Source organism: Hevea brasiliensis, chromosome 6 (assembly GCF_030052815.1).
Source record: "Hevea brasiliensis isolate MT/VB/25A 57/8 chromosome 6, ASM3005281v1, whole genome shotgun sequence".
In the NCBI taxonomy this organism is placed as follows: Eukaryota; Viridiplantae; Streptophyta; class Magnoliopsida; order Malpighiales; family Euphorbiaceae; genus Hevea; species Hevea brasiliensis.
In genome coordinates this window covers 68,846,200-68,861,276 of record NC_079498.1, presented here as the reverse complement: position 1 = coordinate 68,861,276, position 15,077 = coordinate 68,846,200, and the positions used below count along the sequence as shown (strand labels likewise).

Sequence of the window (15,077 nt, the reverse complement as noted above, 5' to 3'; positions counted from 1 at the left end):
AATAATCCCAAAAACAAAAATGATATGCAACAGTAACTCATTAAGGTTGTCTTATTTACTTATGTATCTGGGTGATCCAAATTTAGTGAAAAATCAAATGTTCCTTTAGTCAAAAGGATTAACATGTCCATTCAAGCCCTCCTAACTAATGCAAAGTTAAATCTACTTACCCTTATTAAGGGACGAGGTGGGGTGCCTAACATCTTCCCCACCCGTTTATGGACCCCGAACCTAGGATCTCTGTTTTTGAAGTGGTTTTATTTTAATTTATTTTCACAAATGGTTTTCTTTAGTTTCCCTCAAAACTAAGGTGGCGACTCCTCACTCTTTCCCACTTCGGTGAGTGTTCGTCCAGGCGACCGCAAAATCCCTTGCGACAGCTTGGCGACTCCACTGGGGATATTTGACCAAACCCCGGTCTAGAGGTCTGAAAGTAGATTTAATTTTATGATCGAATCATAGTTAGGTGAGCTCACTTTGCAAATTTCTGTGCGTTAATTATTGTTATTTCTGCTAATCATTCTGTTTGTCTTGTTTGTTTTACCCTCACTGCGCTCTTCATTTAGAAAAAAAAAAGAAAAAGGAAAATGGGAAGAATAAAATCCCCCTGAATTGGGAAGAGGTAAAGGTGTCCCTTCACACACTGAACACTCACACGATGTCCTCACACACTACGGCCCTATACCCGGGCTTTCTTACCCTTTTAGGAAAGTAGGAGGGGGTCATGTAGCGGTACCCGTGGGTTTTACCCCGTTAGTATCCGTGAAGGCTTCTGCTTAGATTGATACTCGTTCTATCCACCGTGATACTCGTGGAATTTTCCCGATAATATCATGGTTATAGAACAGTGGCTCTCTTATTCTGAGGGGCAATTTGGGAACCTGTGGCTTTTAGAAAATTAGACCTTGAGCTAAACTATCACAATAGCTGAAAGCCGTAGTAAGCTACCTTATAAGATAGAACTATCCAATTAGGTAGCACTCATCCAGTATCAGGTGTCTCCCTATGCTAGGACAAAAAGGGGCATACTTACTCTTTCCCTGTTCTGCTTTAATTTCCTTTTGTTCATTTTTATGAGGGTAATCTTGAATTCTACTGAAACACCTACACATTTTCCTACTTTGATAAATGTGTATGTGTCACCCTGCCAACAGTATGATTCAAAATTACCCAAATTTATCTTGCTAACGAGTTCTTCCGCAGGCATCATCAAACCAAGAGTCTGTGAAAAGGATAAGGCATCATTTTATCATGGCATCCTCGAGTCAGTCGGCAGAAGAAGTTCAGAATGCCAAACTTTGGTCCAAATCAACTCATACTCCAGTACCCCCGCAGAATAATGTTTCCAAGGCACATGCTAGCTTACTATCCTCATGGGATCAGAATAAAATCGAGGTCAGAATGAACAGCCTCGAGAGCCTGTCTAATGGATGGAGGTCGCTTCCCGAGCAGGTCAAGGCACGATTTGAAAAGAAATACGGGAAAATTGCAACCCTAATGAGAGTCAAGGTCCAAATCCCGGCATTAAAGGCCATGCTGTCAGTTTGGAATCCTAAGTACGGGGTATTCTCTTTCAATGACATTGATACAGTTCCCACTATGGAAGAATATCAGGCATTACTAGGGATTCCTTACTCAACACAGAATCGGATCTACCTACACCTTGAGCATAGGCAGACCTGGAAACGATTAACACATTTGTTGGGTATTCCTTCGGAGGAGGCAAAGTCAAAAGAAACGGTCAAAGGGAACACGCATGGATGGTATTGGACCTACCTCGAGAAGCGGTTAGATCAATTCCTCCAAGAGAAACAGTGGGATCAAGCTTCAGTAGCGCTCACATTGGGAATCTATGGCCTGATTTTGTTCCCGGGACCATTAGGAATCATAACTTGTAGCACGGTGGAAGTATTCTGGGCGGTAAAAAGGCAGGAAGTCAATCCGATACCGGCAATTCTTGCAGAGACCCTATTAACCCTTACCTACTGCAGATAATAGGGTAAAGGGTCCATCAGGTGTTGTTCTCAATTGTTATATCTCTGGATTATCAGTCACATATGCCCTGTGGAGACAAAGGGATTGACTTGGTACCTTGACCAGCCTCCCATCGAGAAGATGACCCGGTTAATAATCAGTCCGAAGAATGAACAGCAATGGCGGGAACAGATTTTGAGTTTTAATAGCCATGATTATTGTTGGAGGAAGCTGTGGGCGTCAGGCCAATCCGTTTTGATCAACACGGGAGGAAATCAGTCGGTGTCCCTAATCGGAGTAACCGGATACACAAGTTACACTCCGGCATTAGTAATGAGGCAGTTTGGCTCAACACAGTCCAGAATCGACATTGAAAAATATCACCAAAGCCATTTCTACCATGAGCTCAAGGAAGAGGAAGGGTTGAAAATGGCTCGCCAGTCTTGGGAGAACATCACTCTGATGGAGAGAGCACCTAAAGGCCCAAGCGCCTCGGGCGATTATCTTAAATGGAGAGCCGACAGGGATCGAGAATACTCAACTACAGAATTCGAAGACAGCGATCCGCGCCAAGACGTCCTATTAGAAGAAGCTGATGATCGCCTGGTTGACTCGCTACAAAAGGCAAATACCGAGAACTCGCAACTGCAAGAACAAATAAAACAGTTGGAGGACAAACAGCAGATTCTCAAGAGGAAAGTAAGAAGGCTCAGGGAAGAGGCAAGGGCCGAAAAGATGGGTTTTGAAGAGCAAGAGATACGGTGGGAAAAGGAAAAAAACTCTCTCCACGCTGTAATGAAAGAAGTAGAAGCACAGAATAATAAGCTTCAGGAAAAAACGAAATACCAAGAGATACTCATTGAAGAGTATAAACAGGAAAACAAAAAGAAGAAGCTCGAATTAAAAGAACAGGCGCTACTCATCAACGATATCTTGAAAGAATGTGCTAACGAAAGGAAAGAGAAAGAAAGACAAGCTGCTCTCTATCAAGAGCTGAAAGAGAACGTTGACCAGCTGGAGAGAACGATAGCACAGGGAAAGCAAGAACTCCTACCTGAATCTGAGTATGCTCTGAAAGCATTCGACCCTGCCAAACAAGAAGAAAGGTTATATGAGTATCTCAAAAAATGTCATCTCATTATAAAGAACCTCCCTGAGCCTAGGCCAATGTAAGGAATACGATGTACAAATTATTCAGTTAATGAAATGATTTTTGGACCATTGTTTAGCAAATTTGTGAATGAATAATATGACTCCCATAGGAATTCCCTCGCTAGGGTTATATGAAAAATTGAATGCGCTATATGGACAGGTATCATAAACGCGCATTCAATCCAGTCTTTCACAGTCAGACTATTGAACGGTGCCATGATAAAAGTGATGCAGTTATCCTTTAACAGATTTCATTTTTGGCTCTCAAATGCCATCGTATTCTTCGTCCACATCAGGACCCTATTTAATTTTGATCAAAATTCACTAAAAATTTCTTTTTTTGACTCCTTACAGAAAAAACAACATTGCTTCGAACAAGGCAAGTCTGACCAAGCACGCGATTCAACCCCAGCGAGTGTACTTAACAAGATCTCGAATAAGAAAACTAATGGAAAACCAGGAACAAGTACAGAACCTACAGGGGCAAGTGTCTGAACTAAAAGACCAGGTTTCAGAACTTATGAAGCTGATGAGGGAGATGTCCCAAAATAAGCCAGCTTCAGACCTTAACCTACCATTACCTCCCCCACCTCCTACAACAGTTGATTCTCACTACGCTTCAACCTCTTTCACTTTTCAGCCATCAATCCCGGATCCGACGGTCACTGTCAATAATGAACCTCCTTTCTCTTATTATCCAGCCATCTCAAATGCCAAGCCTCACCCTTCAAGCCTAATCCCTCCAGCTTACTCCACCCCTTAGCTCCCAGCATATCATGCAGTGGAAGGGGAACATAGGACGAGAGAAAACGAGAAACTATCTGCTCTAGAAGAGAGACTGAGAGCAATAGAGGGGCTGAACATGTATGGTTCAGTCGATGTGGCGTCACTGAGATTGGTGCCAGATGTGGTGGTGCCACCCAAATTCAAAGTTCCGGATTTCGACAAGTACACCGGGAACTCAGATCCCCGCATCCACCTGGCAACCTATATTGCCAAAATGTCTGCCCTAACAGAAGATGACAGACTTCTCATTCACTTCTTTCACGAGAGCCTCTCCGGAGCAGCTCTGAGATGGTGCATACAATTGGACAGGAGAAAGCTGCACTCTTGGAAGGATTTAGCTGATACCTTCTTGAAGCAATACAAATTCAATTGTGATGCGGCACCCACAAGGAGGGACGTCCAGAACTTGGTACAGAAAGACAGGGAAGGTTTCAAGCAGTATGCCCAGAGATGGAGAGAAAAGGCGGCGGAAGTATACCCTCCGGTGACCGACAATGAACTATGTTCACTGTTCATTGAGACATTGAAGGCCCCCTATTTCAACCTGATGATTGGGAACACTTCCAATAGCTTCTCGGATATCATCCAAGCCGGGGAGAGAATAGAGGCCAACCTAAGGATGGGGCGACTGCAGGAAGTGAATGAGAATCCTGTAAAGAAGACTGCCAGCTTTGGCAAAAAGAGAGAGGGTGAGGTGCATTCTATCACCCGGCAAAACAATTATTCCTCATTTCCCCAGAATAACTATCGGCCGTACTCTTCCCCTCACGGCCAAACCATCGCAAACATTCCACCTCCTTTTCCTAATTATCCACACCCACGCCCACAATACCCCCCGCCTACAAATTACCAACCAAGACCACCTCCTCCTCCTGTTCAACCAAGACCACCAAAAAACAACCCAAGACCTCCAAGGAACCCTGATCCACCTCTTCCCCTCCCTCTCAGTGAAATATACCGATACCTTGTCGGTATAAACAAAATTGTACCAGTTCCCTTAGACCCGATCCAGCCGCCATATCCCAGGTGGTATGATGCCACTGCCCGCTGTGAGTACCATGGAGGGGCACAAGGGCATTCAACTGATAACTGCGGGGCACTCAGGGGGAGGGTGCACGCTTTAATCCGAAATGGGTGGCTGAAAATTGAGGGAAATGGTTCCCTCCCCAATGTTACCTCAAATCCATTGCCCAACCATAATGCGGGTAATGGAATAAATATGATAGAGCCAGATGGAGAGAGGTTGGCACTAGAGGTAGACGAGCTCATCCCTCACTTTGAGGGGATTTTTGCCGTTGCAGTAAGAGAAGGCTACCTTTGCCCCCAGATATCAGGGTCGGGAAAGGATACGGGATGTCCTTACCATGGAGGAGCAGCTGATCATGAGCTGCGAGATTGTGAGGGATTCAAGCAAGAGGTTCGGAACTTGTTATCCCTCAAAGTTCTGAGATGCCAGACAAGGTCAAAAATGGAAGGGGGAGTAAACACGACCAGATATAATCAGAATGCTTCTACCTCCAAACCCAGAATCACCTTCTCACCCCCAGTAGCCTCGCCCCCAGTAACAGTAATCCGAACTCCGCCCCAGCTCCCTGTCACCAATACTCACGCTGTCCCTTGGAACTATAATTTCCAAGTTTTCAATCAGGGAGCGTCAAGCAGTACACCGGCTCCTAGCCTTGCTTCACCCCCGGCACCTCCTAAACCATGTTTCACTCCTCATCAACACTTTCAGATGACTTATGCCGGACCTACCACCAGTGCTACTCCCCAAGATAATCCTCAACCTGTCACTACCACAAAATCCTCCTCGCATGAACAAGAAGTTGAGTTCATAACTCGAAGTGGGAGGTGTTACGTGAACGAAGAAAAAGAAAAGAGAAAAGGGAAAGTAAAGATGGGAGAGTCATTGAAGAAAGCAGAAGAGGAGGTTGAGAAGACAGAGGAAGTAGGGCCTGCTGAGCATAAAGAAGAGGAGGAACTACTGCTCCAAATAATGAAACAGAGCGAGTATGATGTGGTGGAGCAGTTGAGAAAGACGGCTGCCCGAATTTCGCTGTTATCACTGATCTTGAGTTCGGAAGTGCACCGACAAGCCTTGCAGAGAATCCTGGATCAGGCCTTTGTAAACCCCGACATTACTCCGGGGCAGTTTGAGAAGATAGTGGGACGAATCCAGGCATCCAGTTTTGTTACTTTCTCGGAGGACGAGATAGACCCTGCGGGTTTAAGGCACACTAAAGCTCTGCATGTAACAGTGAAGTGTAAGGGTTGTATAGTAGCCAAGGTACTTATTGATAACGGGTCAGCTCTTAATGTACTGCCTAATACCACCTTGGCCAAGCTGTCGGTTGACCAATCTGATATACGTCAGAGTGCTATGGTGGTAAGGGCCTTCGACGGTACAAGGAGAGAAGTGCTGGGAGACATTGACTTGCCAATCCAAGTCGGGGCATGTACTTTCAATGTCACGTTTCAGGTGATGAATATTGAGCCGGCCTACACTATGTTGTTAGGGAGGCCTTGGATCCATTCTGCAAACGCCGTCCCTTCAACTTTGCACCAAAAGATCAAATATATTATGGACGGCAAAATTATCATAGTGAAAGGAGAGGAGGCCTTGCTAGTCACCAAGCCACAATCACTCCCTTACGTGGAAGCGGCTGAGGAGTCATTGGAAAGCTCCTTCCAGGCCCTTGAGTTGCAAGACACCAAAAATGATAAGGCTATGGCTATGGTGGCCAAAGTGATGTCAAAGAATGGATATTAGGAGGGCAAAGGCTTGGGCACCGCATTGCAAGGGATCGTTGAACCTATACTGGCTATTCAGAAGATGGGTCGCTGTGGTTTGGGTTATGAGGAAGATGCCCTTATGGATGGGCGATTCTGGATGAGGAAAACACTTCGGGATCAGAGATTCGATCAGAAAATGGGAAAGATGAAAGTAGTCCCGAGAATCATAGAAGTCTTCACTAAACCGGTCATTGAAAATCCGACAGAGGTGGAAGAATCACCTGATGAACCATCCATCGATGTCATCTACCTGGATCCCTTGTATGAAGCCCTGATCTCGCCAATAGCTGAGGGGCAAGAACTGGACAATTGGATAGCAGAGGACATCCCTGTACTCAATTTCGAGTAAAGTACCTTTGGTTATCTACACTTGATCATTTTGTCCATGGTGACAAGTGTAATACTGTAAATGGACCTTTCTCTTATGGCATGAACATTAATGAATTAATAGCGCATTTTAAATCCAATTCTCTCTTTCTTTCCTTTTGAATTTCATCCTTATAATATGTTCCATTTTTATTCATTCAGGACCATTCATTAATTAACACCTAATAATCCAATAGACTCAGAAATTCCTCTGGTTAATTTTGAAATCCCCATAATCGCCAAGCATTTCAAGTGTTTCTGAGGAAGACATTACAGAAGAAATCAATGAAAATGATGAACCCTACCTAATGCCTTGTTGAGACGAAATGCACACCATAAATTTAGTACGTAAGAAGTAAAAAGGAACTTAAGGTAGTGGAGAGTGAAGAATTGGGAGATATGATCACCGCTTAAAGAATTCCTCGACGTATTTTCCTGAAGCTATGATGATATGGTGGGTCCGACCTCGATAGTGACACACAAAATTCCCTAATTCCGGGACACCGTGAAAGCGTGGTTAAGGAGAATGAATCCCGACACACTGCTCAAAGTTCGGGATGAAGTCAAGAAACAGTATGACGCTGGGTTCCTGGAAGTGGTCAAATATCCCCAATGGGTCGCTAATGTCGTCCCGGTAATGAAAAAGGACGGGAGAGTCAGGGTGTGCGTTGACTACAAGGACCTTAATAAAGCAAGTCTAAAAGATGATTTCCCTCTCCCCCACATTGATGTGTTAGTAGACAATGCTGCGGGATTGGGCAGGTGCTCATGCATTGATGGGGCATCTGGGTACAATCAAATCCCAATGGATGAGGAAGACAAAGAAAAGACCGCTTTTATCACTCAATGGGGAGTATTTTGCTATCGGGTCATGCCCTTCGGGTTGAAGAATGCTAGTGCCACCTATCAGCGCGCTATGGTCACATTATTCCACGATATGATGCATAAAGAAGTGGAGGTGTACGTGGATGATATGATCATCAAATCCCGGGGAGAAGAAAGCCATGTGCGGGCGCTGAGGAAAGTATTCGAGAGACTCAGGAAATATCAGTTGAAACTGAACCCTGCCAAATGCATATTCGGAGCTAGGTCAGGGAAATTATTGGGATTCATAGTGAGCGAAAAGGGAATAGAGGTAGATCCCGACAAGGTTCGAGCTATTCAAGAGATGCCATCCCCAAGAACAGAAAGGGAGGTGCGCAGTTTTCTGGGAAAGTTTAACTACATATCGAGATTTATTTCTAATCTCACTGCCAAGGCCGAGCCTATTTTCAGACTACTCCGGAAAAACAACACCACCCAATGGGATTCAGTTTGTCAAAAGGCTTTTGAGAAAATCAAGCAGTACTTGTCAAACCCACCAGTGTTAGTTCCACCCGTGGCGGGGAGGCCTCTGATCCTGTATATGGCAGTCCAACAGAACTCGATGGGATGTGTTTTGGGACAACATGACGATACTGGCCGAAAGGAAAGGGCTATTTATTACCTGAGCAAAAAGTTCAATGATTGTGAGTCAAGGTACTCTTTCTTAGAAAAGACTTGCTGCGCGCTAGCCTTGACAGCAAACCGCCTCAAACACTACATGCTGAATCACAAGACATGGCTCATCTCCAGGATGGATCCTATCAAATATGTTTTCGAAAGCCCATTCGTGCCAGGTAGGATAGCCAAGTGGCAGGTGATACTCTCCCAATATGACATAGTCTATATGACCCGGAAGGCAGTGAAAGGTAGCGTGATCGCTGAACTCCTAGCAGAAAATCCTATCCAGGATTATGAAGCTCTGGATTTTGAGTTTCCTGATGAGCATATTAATGAAGTAGACTGCGAAGAAGAGGGGCCAGCCGAAGTATGGGAAATGTATTTCACTGAGTCGTCAATTTGTCCCAGAATGGAATTGGAGCTGTATTGATATCCCCAGATGGAAAGCACTTCCCGATAGCCATTAAGTTGAGATTTGACTGCACCAACAACGTCGCAGAATATGAAGCTTGTGTGAGGGGTCTACAGGCTGCAATCAAAATGAAAATCAGGAAGTTGGAAGTATATGGAGACTCAGCCCTGATTATATACCAAGTCAAGGGAGAATGGCAAACCAAGGATCCCAAGCTGATCCCATATCAGAAGTATTTACTGGAGCTGATTAAGAAATTCGAAAAGATCTCTTTCACTCATCTTAATAGAGACAAGAATCAATTTGCTGATGCCTTAGCTACTCTAGCTGTTATGGCCCAAATAGAAGAAGGGCAGACAACTCAAGCATTGAGGATTAAAGCAAGAGATGAGCCAGCTTACTGTTTCATGATCGAAGAAGAGCCCGATGGTAAGCCTTGGTATCATGACATCCTGGCCTACTGTAGAACCAGAGAATTCCCTTTGGGAGCAAGCAAAAACGAAAAGAGGATGCTTCGGAGATTAGCATTAGGATACTTCCCCAGTGGTGAAACCCTATACAAGAGAGGGTCCAACGGTGAACTATTGAGATGTGTGGATGCAAAGGAGGCGAAGAAAATCCTTTTTGAGACTCATGAGGGAAATTGTGCAACCCATGCCAATGGACACATGATGGCTAAGCAAATCATGCGACGGGGGTATTTTTGGACCACAATGGAAAAAGATTGCATCGAGTATTTCCGGAAGTGCCATAAGTGTCAGATCTATGCCGATCTGATAAATGTGCCACCTCACAAGTTGTTCAACCTCGTCTCACCATGGCCTTTTGCTATGTGGGGCATCGATGTGATTGGTCCCATCAATCCCAAGGCATCCAATGGGCACAGATTCATCCTTGTGGCCATCGACTATTTCTCCAAATGGGTCGAAGCAACGTCCTAAGCACACATTACGCAGAACACGTTCCTCAAATTCCTCAGAAACAATATCATCTGCCGGCATGGTCTCCCCAATGAAATCGTCACTGACAACGCCAAGAATCTGAATGGTCCGAAGATTCAGAAATTGTGTGATCAATACAAAATCCGACACCTCAATTCCTCCCCATACCGTCCCCAGATGAATGGAGCGGTGGAAGCTACGAACAAATATCTCAAGAGAATAATCCGGAAAATGACGGTCACGTATAGGGATTGGCATGATATGCTTCCCTACGCTCTCCACGCATATCGAACTTCTGTAAGAACCTCAACCGGGGCAACTCCATACTCACTGGTTTTCGGGATGGAAGCGGTATCACCTATTGAAGTAGAAATTCCTTCCCTAAGGATTCTGAAGGAATCAGGGATTGATGAGTTAGAATGGATCCAGTCAAGGTTAGATCAGTTAAACTTGCTGGATGAGAAAAGGTTAGCAGCAGCATGTCATGGGCAGTTATACCAGATGAGAATGGCTAGAGCATTTGACAAAAGCGTTCGCCCACGCGAATTCCAACCCGGGGACCTAGTTCTGAAGAAAGTGCTACCAAATCAAAATGATCCCCGGGGCAAATGGTCACCAACCTACGAGGGACCTTATGTGGTTAAAAAGGCATTTTCTGGAGGAGCCTTGATTTTGACCCACATGGACGGTGAAGAGTTTCCGAGACCTGTGAATGCTGACACCGTCAAGAAATACTATGCCTAAAAAAAAAAAAAAAAGAGTAGGAGTGAAAACCCGAAAGGGCGCTCCTAGCAAAATGTGTGAAAGAAGGCGAAAACCCCGAAGGGGCGCTTTCTGTAAAACGAGTGAAGGATGAAAACCCGAAGGGGCATCCTGAAAAAGTGAGTTATCCAAAAAATAAAAAATAAAAAATCTAGGGGTGAAAACCCGAAAGGGCATCCCGAGAACAAAAAGGGAGAAATAAGGAATGGGGGGCATGAAACCAGGATGAAGAGGAAACTGTCACGGCATGAGGCTTCAGAGAACTTGAAATAATGGCAGTTAAGGGATTCCAAAATCAGCCACAAGGAATATGTGAGAGCTATCCTTGTACCCTTCTTCTTTGAAACTTCTTCTTTGTTTTTATTAAAACCATAATAAAATCACACTTCATTCCCCATGTTTCTATCTTTCCCTTATATTTATCTTTCTGCAATCTCGTTATTTAATGCGCTATTTAAATCAGTTAAAATTTTTGCCATAAGATTAAGATTTGACAATTGATAATCTCACGTACTTTACTAGGAGATTTGCAGGAAAAAAAAAAAAAAAAAAAAAAAACTAGATGTGAAAACCTGGAAGGGCGCTTCTAGTCATATAGACGAAGGGGAAGTGAAAACCCGCAAGGATGCTTTTCGGGAGAAAGTCAAAAACAGAAAAGGGGCATTTGAAGAAATGGGGTCATAGGCTAAGTCTTGTAACTCGTCCTCCATTCATCATCGGCCATCGGGATTCTGTTAAGTACACTTTATTGGGGAAGAACTGCTCGTGTCCGGATTAGGCTTGCTTTGTAAGTGCAATTTACATTTCCTGTTATCAACCTCTGGTTCCTTGATCTAAGTTGATTTTAATTTCCTGCAATTTAAATTTCCTGTTATCAACCTCTGGTTCCTTGATCTAAGTTGATTTTAATTTCCCGCAATTTAAATTTCCCAGTTATCAACCTCTGGTTCCTTGATCTAAGTTGATTTTTAATTCCCTGCAATTTAAATTTTATGTTATCAACCTCTGGTTCCTTGATCTAAGTTGATTTTAATTTCCTGCAATTTACATTTCCCGTTATCAACCTCTGGTTCCTTGATCTAAGTTGATTTTAATTTGCCGCAATTTACATTTCCTGTTATTAACCTCTGGTTCCTTGATCTAAGTTGATTTTAATTTCCTGCAATTTACATTTCTTGTTATCAACCTCTGGTTCCTTGATCTAAGTTGATTTTAATTTCCTGCAATTTAAATTTCCTGTTATCAACCTCTGGTTCCTTGATCTAAGTTGATTTTAATTTCCCGCAATTTAAATTTCCTGTTATCAACCTCTGGTTCCTTGATCTAAGTTGATTTTAATTTCCTGCAATTTACATTTCCTGTTATCAACCTCTGATTCCTTGATCTAAGTTGATTTTAATTTCCTGTTATCAACCTCTGGTTCCTTGATCTAAGTTGATTTTAATTTCCTGCAATTTAAATTTCCTGTTATCAACCTCTGGTTCCTTGATCTAAGTTGATTTTAATTTCCTGCAATTTAAATTTCCTGTTATCACCCTCTAGTTCCTTGATCTAAGTTGATTTTAATTTCCAGCAATTTAAATTTCCTGTTATCAACCTCTGGTTCCTTGATCTAAGTTGATTTTAATTTCCAGCAATTTAAATTTCCTGTTATCAACCTCTGGTTCCTTGATCTAAGTTGATTTTAATTTCCTGCAATTTAAATTTCCTGTTATCAACCTCTGGTTCCTTGATCTAAGTTGATTTTAATTTCCCGCAATTTAAATTTCCTGTTATCAACCTCTGGTTCCTTCATCTAAGTTGATTTTAATTTCCAGCAATTTAACTTCCCTGTTATCAACCTCTGGTTCCTTGATCCAAGTTGATTTTAATTTAACTTCTGATACCGATCCCTAGGTCACTGACTTAGATATGCTTTAGTTTCGAACACCTAATCGTCCAAAATATGAGTCTGAATCTTTACATAATTCCTACACGGGAAATTTTCCCTTTAATAGAAATTATGTAAAGAGGGGCAGCTGTTGACACCATATTTTAGCCGATCCCCAAAATCAATAAAACTTTGAAACTGACCTCAGTACTAAGTCTCCTTTTAACAGCTAATCATATTTCCGATCTCTCTTTGATAGACAGTCACATTTCCGATCTCTCCTCACAAAGAATTAAATTAATGCTAAGTCCTCACATCAGTCAAATCCTTACCAGTCTATTAAATCGCTCACCGATCTCTCCGACCTGTTGTAGTATAAACAAAGTGAACTAGATCTTTTCTTACCGGTTTTATTGCCGATCTCCCTTTCAAAAGTTTAAGAGCTAAGGTTTTGGTCCGGTTTAATGAGGATTTCGATCTTTAGTGTTCAAGTCGAATTTCCAATTTTAATCAAGACCCGATTAACGTTGATTCCCTATCGATCTCATGCTCTTTATGTTTTCCGATCTCTCACACAGGTTAATAATCCCTCTCAGTTACTTCGATATACTCAGACAATCAAGTGCTTAAGTAATTTAGAGATTTTCCGATCACAATCATTCATTGAACAAAAGGAGAAATTTCATTTCATTTCAAAAAAATTTGTACAAGTTATTCAGCTGGAGGATCACCCCCAGCCTGATCTACATTTTGTCCCTCTCCCTCACCCTCCTCTTCACTATCTTCACCCTCGCCTCCGGGAGCCAGGTCGGCCATCCAAGAGAAGTCCTCCTCTGGGTAACGCTTCTGGAGCTCGGCCAAGAGATCCTTGTGAGCACTCACGTAAGCACCGGCTATTCCTGTCACCATCTCTTCATCTTTTGCCTTAAGCTCCTCGGTGAGATGAGCGACCTGAGCAGCTTCGTTGGCCCGGAGTGCCTGGACTTCTCCAAGAGCCTGATCCCTTTCAGCCAGAACATGAGCCTGTTCGGCCAGCTTATCCTCATAGTACTTCATTCGCCCCTCAATTTGAGAAATGTAATCTTGAGCGGATGAGAGTTGGGATCGGAGGGATGCCACTTCTTGACTCTTCTTCTCGACCTCCTTACCCAGGCGGTGAGCCTTTTCCCGGACTACGTGCTGGTTCACCAAGCACTCTACATTTAAGCTCATAGATCGGGTCAGGATGTCGTCAAGATTGTCCGGAGAGAGTCTGTCCTGATCCTCCCGAAGGCAGATGGAAGACCCCAAGACTTTGGCAAAATTGGGGTTCTCCCGAACAGTCCGGTTGTTCTCCAGACAAGCGATCAGCACTTGGGCGCCACGAGAAGGGGGCCTCGTAGGAGGTCGAGAATGACCCCCTTCTATGCTTGGAGCAACTGGAGGAGGTGGAGGCGACTCTTCCTGTTGAGGAGGAGATCGGACAGCTTCGGCCATCGGCGGTCCCAAAGGTCGAGGCGGGCTTCTTTGGATCTCCCCAGGTTCATGATTGGGTGTTCGAAGCATTTCTGAACGCTTCATCTCCTTTATCTTCCGGGAGATCTCTCTTTCCTTCTTCCGCTTCCTGGAACCTTCACCACCCGCCATACCGGCACAAAAAAGAGGTCAGTGAGATCGCTAAGGTCCAAAGATCTGAGAAATAGAAAATACCAATGCCAAGATCAGAGAGCTGAAGCCCGCGACTTTCGCCCGTGATCAACTCCATCGTCCAATGATACAGCTCGGCAGTCACCGCATCTAAACAGGAGTACTTTTGAGTGGCAGCTTGATTCTTTAGCTCCATCACTATTAGGCTTTCCTCCTTGTTCAGGATAATACGCTTCGGAATCAAGGGCCCCTGGTGCCACCAGCTGCGGGGGAAGTCCTCGAAGCAGGTCGGATTTTTGCTCCTCAGAATGAAGAAGCGGTTCTTCCAATTCTTAAGGGAGGAGGGCAGATCGGTGAAGAGCCCGCAATGAGGCTTCGCCTGAAAGAACCAGTGCTCGTCGTCCTTTCGGCAACTTAGCCTGTGCAGTTCGGCGAACACCTTAGCCGTAGGTCTGATTTCCTTAGCTCGGCACAGGCCTCGGAAGGCTACCAAGATCCGCCACGAGTTAAGGTGAATTTGGGCAATGCACACTCGGTGAAATTTTAGGACCTCCTTGAAGAAGTCGTCCAAAGGGAACCGAAGACTGGCCTTTAACTGTTCCTCGTATACCATCACCATGTCATTCCCTTCAACGGAGTGATCGACTCGGTGATCGCCGTGACACTGGATAAGTTCATATGAATCGGGCTCAATGTTGTACTCCTGGCTAAACGATTGCAGATCGGATTCTTGCAAGATCGACGGCAGCTCGTCCATAGGAAGATTCTCCCTTCCCGAAGAAGGTGCATGCCTTGATGGTGCGATCCGCCCCCGAGCTGGGACGGAGACCCTAGGAGGTTCTGGTTGTGCGCTCGGCCCGACCACCTCTTCTTCATCCGACGACCACGAGAACTGAATGGAAGGAGGGCTTGT

General features: G+C 44.2%; 1 pseudogene; it reads left to right on the top strand.

Moving 5' to 3' along the window:
• Positions 1 to 7,738: 7,738 nt before the first annotated feature.
• LOC131180981 (uncharacterized) lies at positions 7,739 to 10,650 on the top strand (annotated as a pseudogene).
• Positions 10,651 to 15,077: the final 4,427 nt, after the last annotated feature.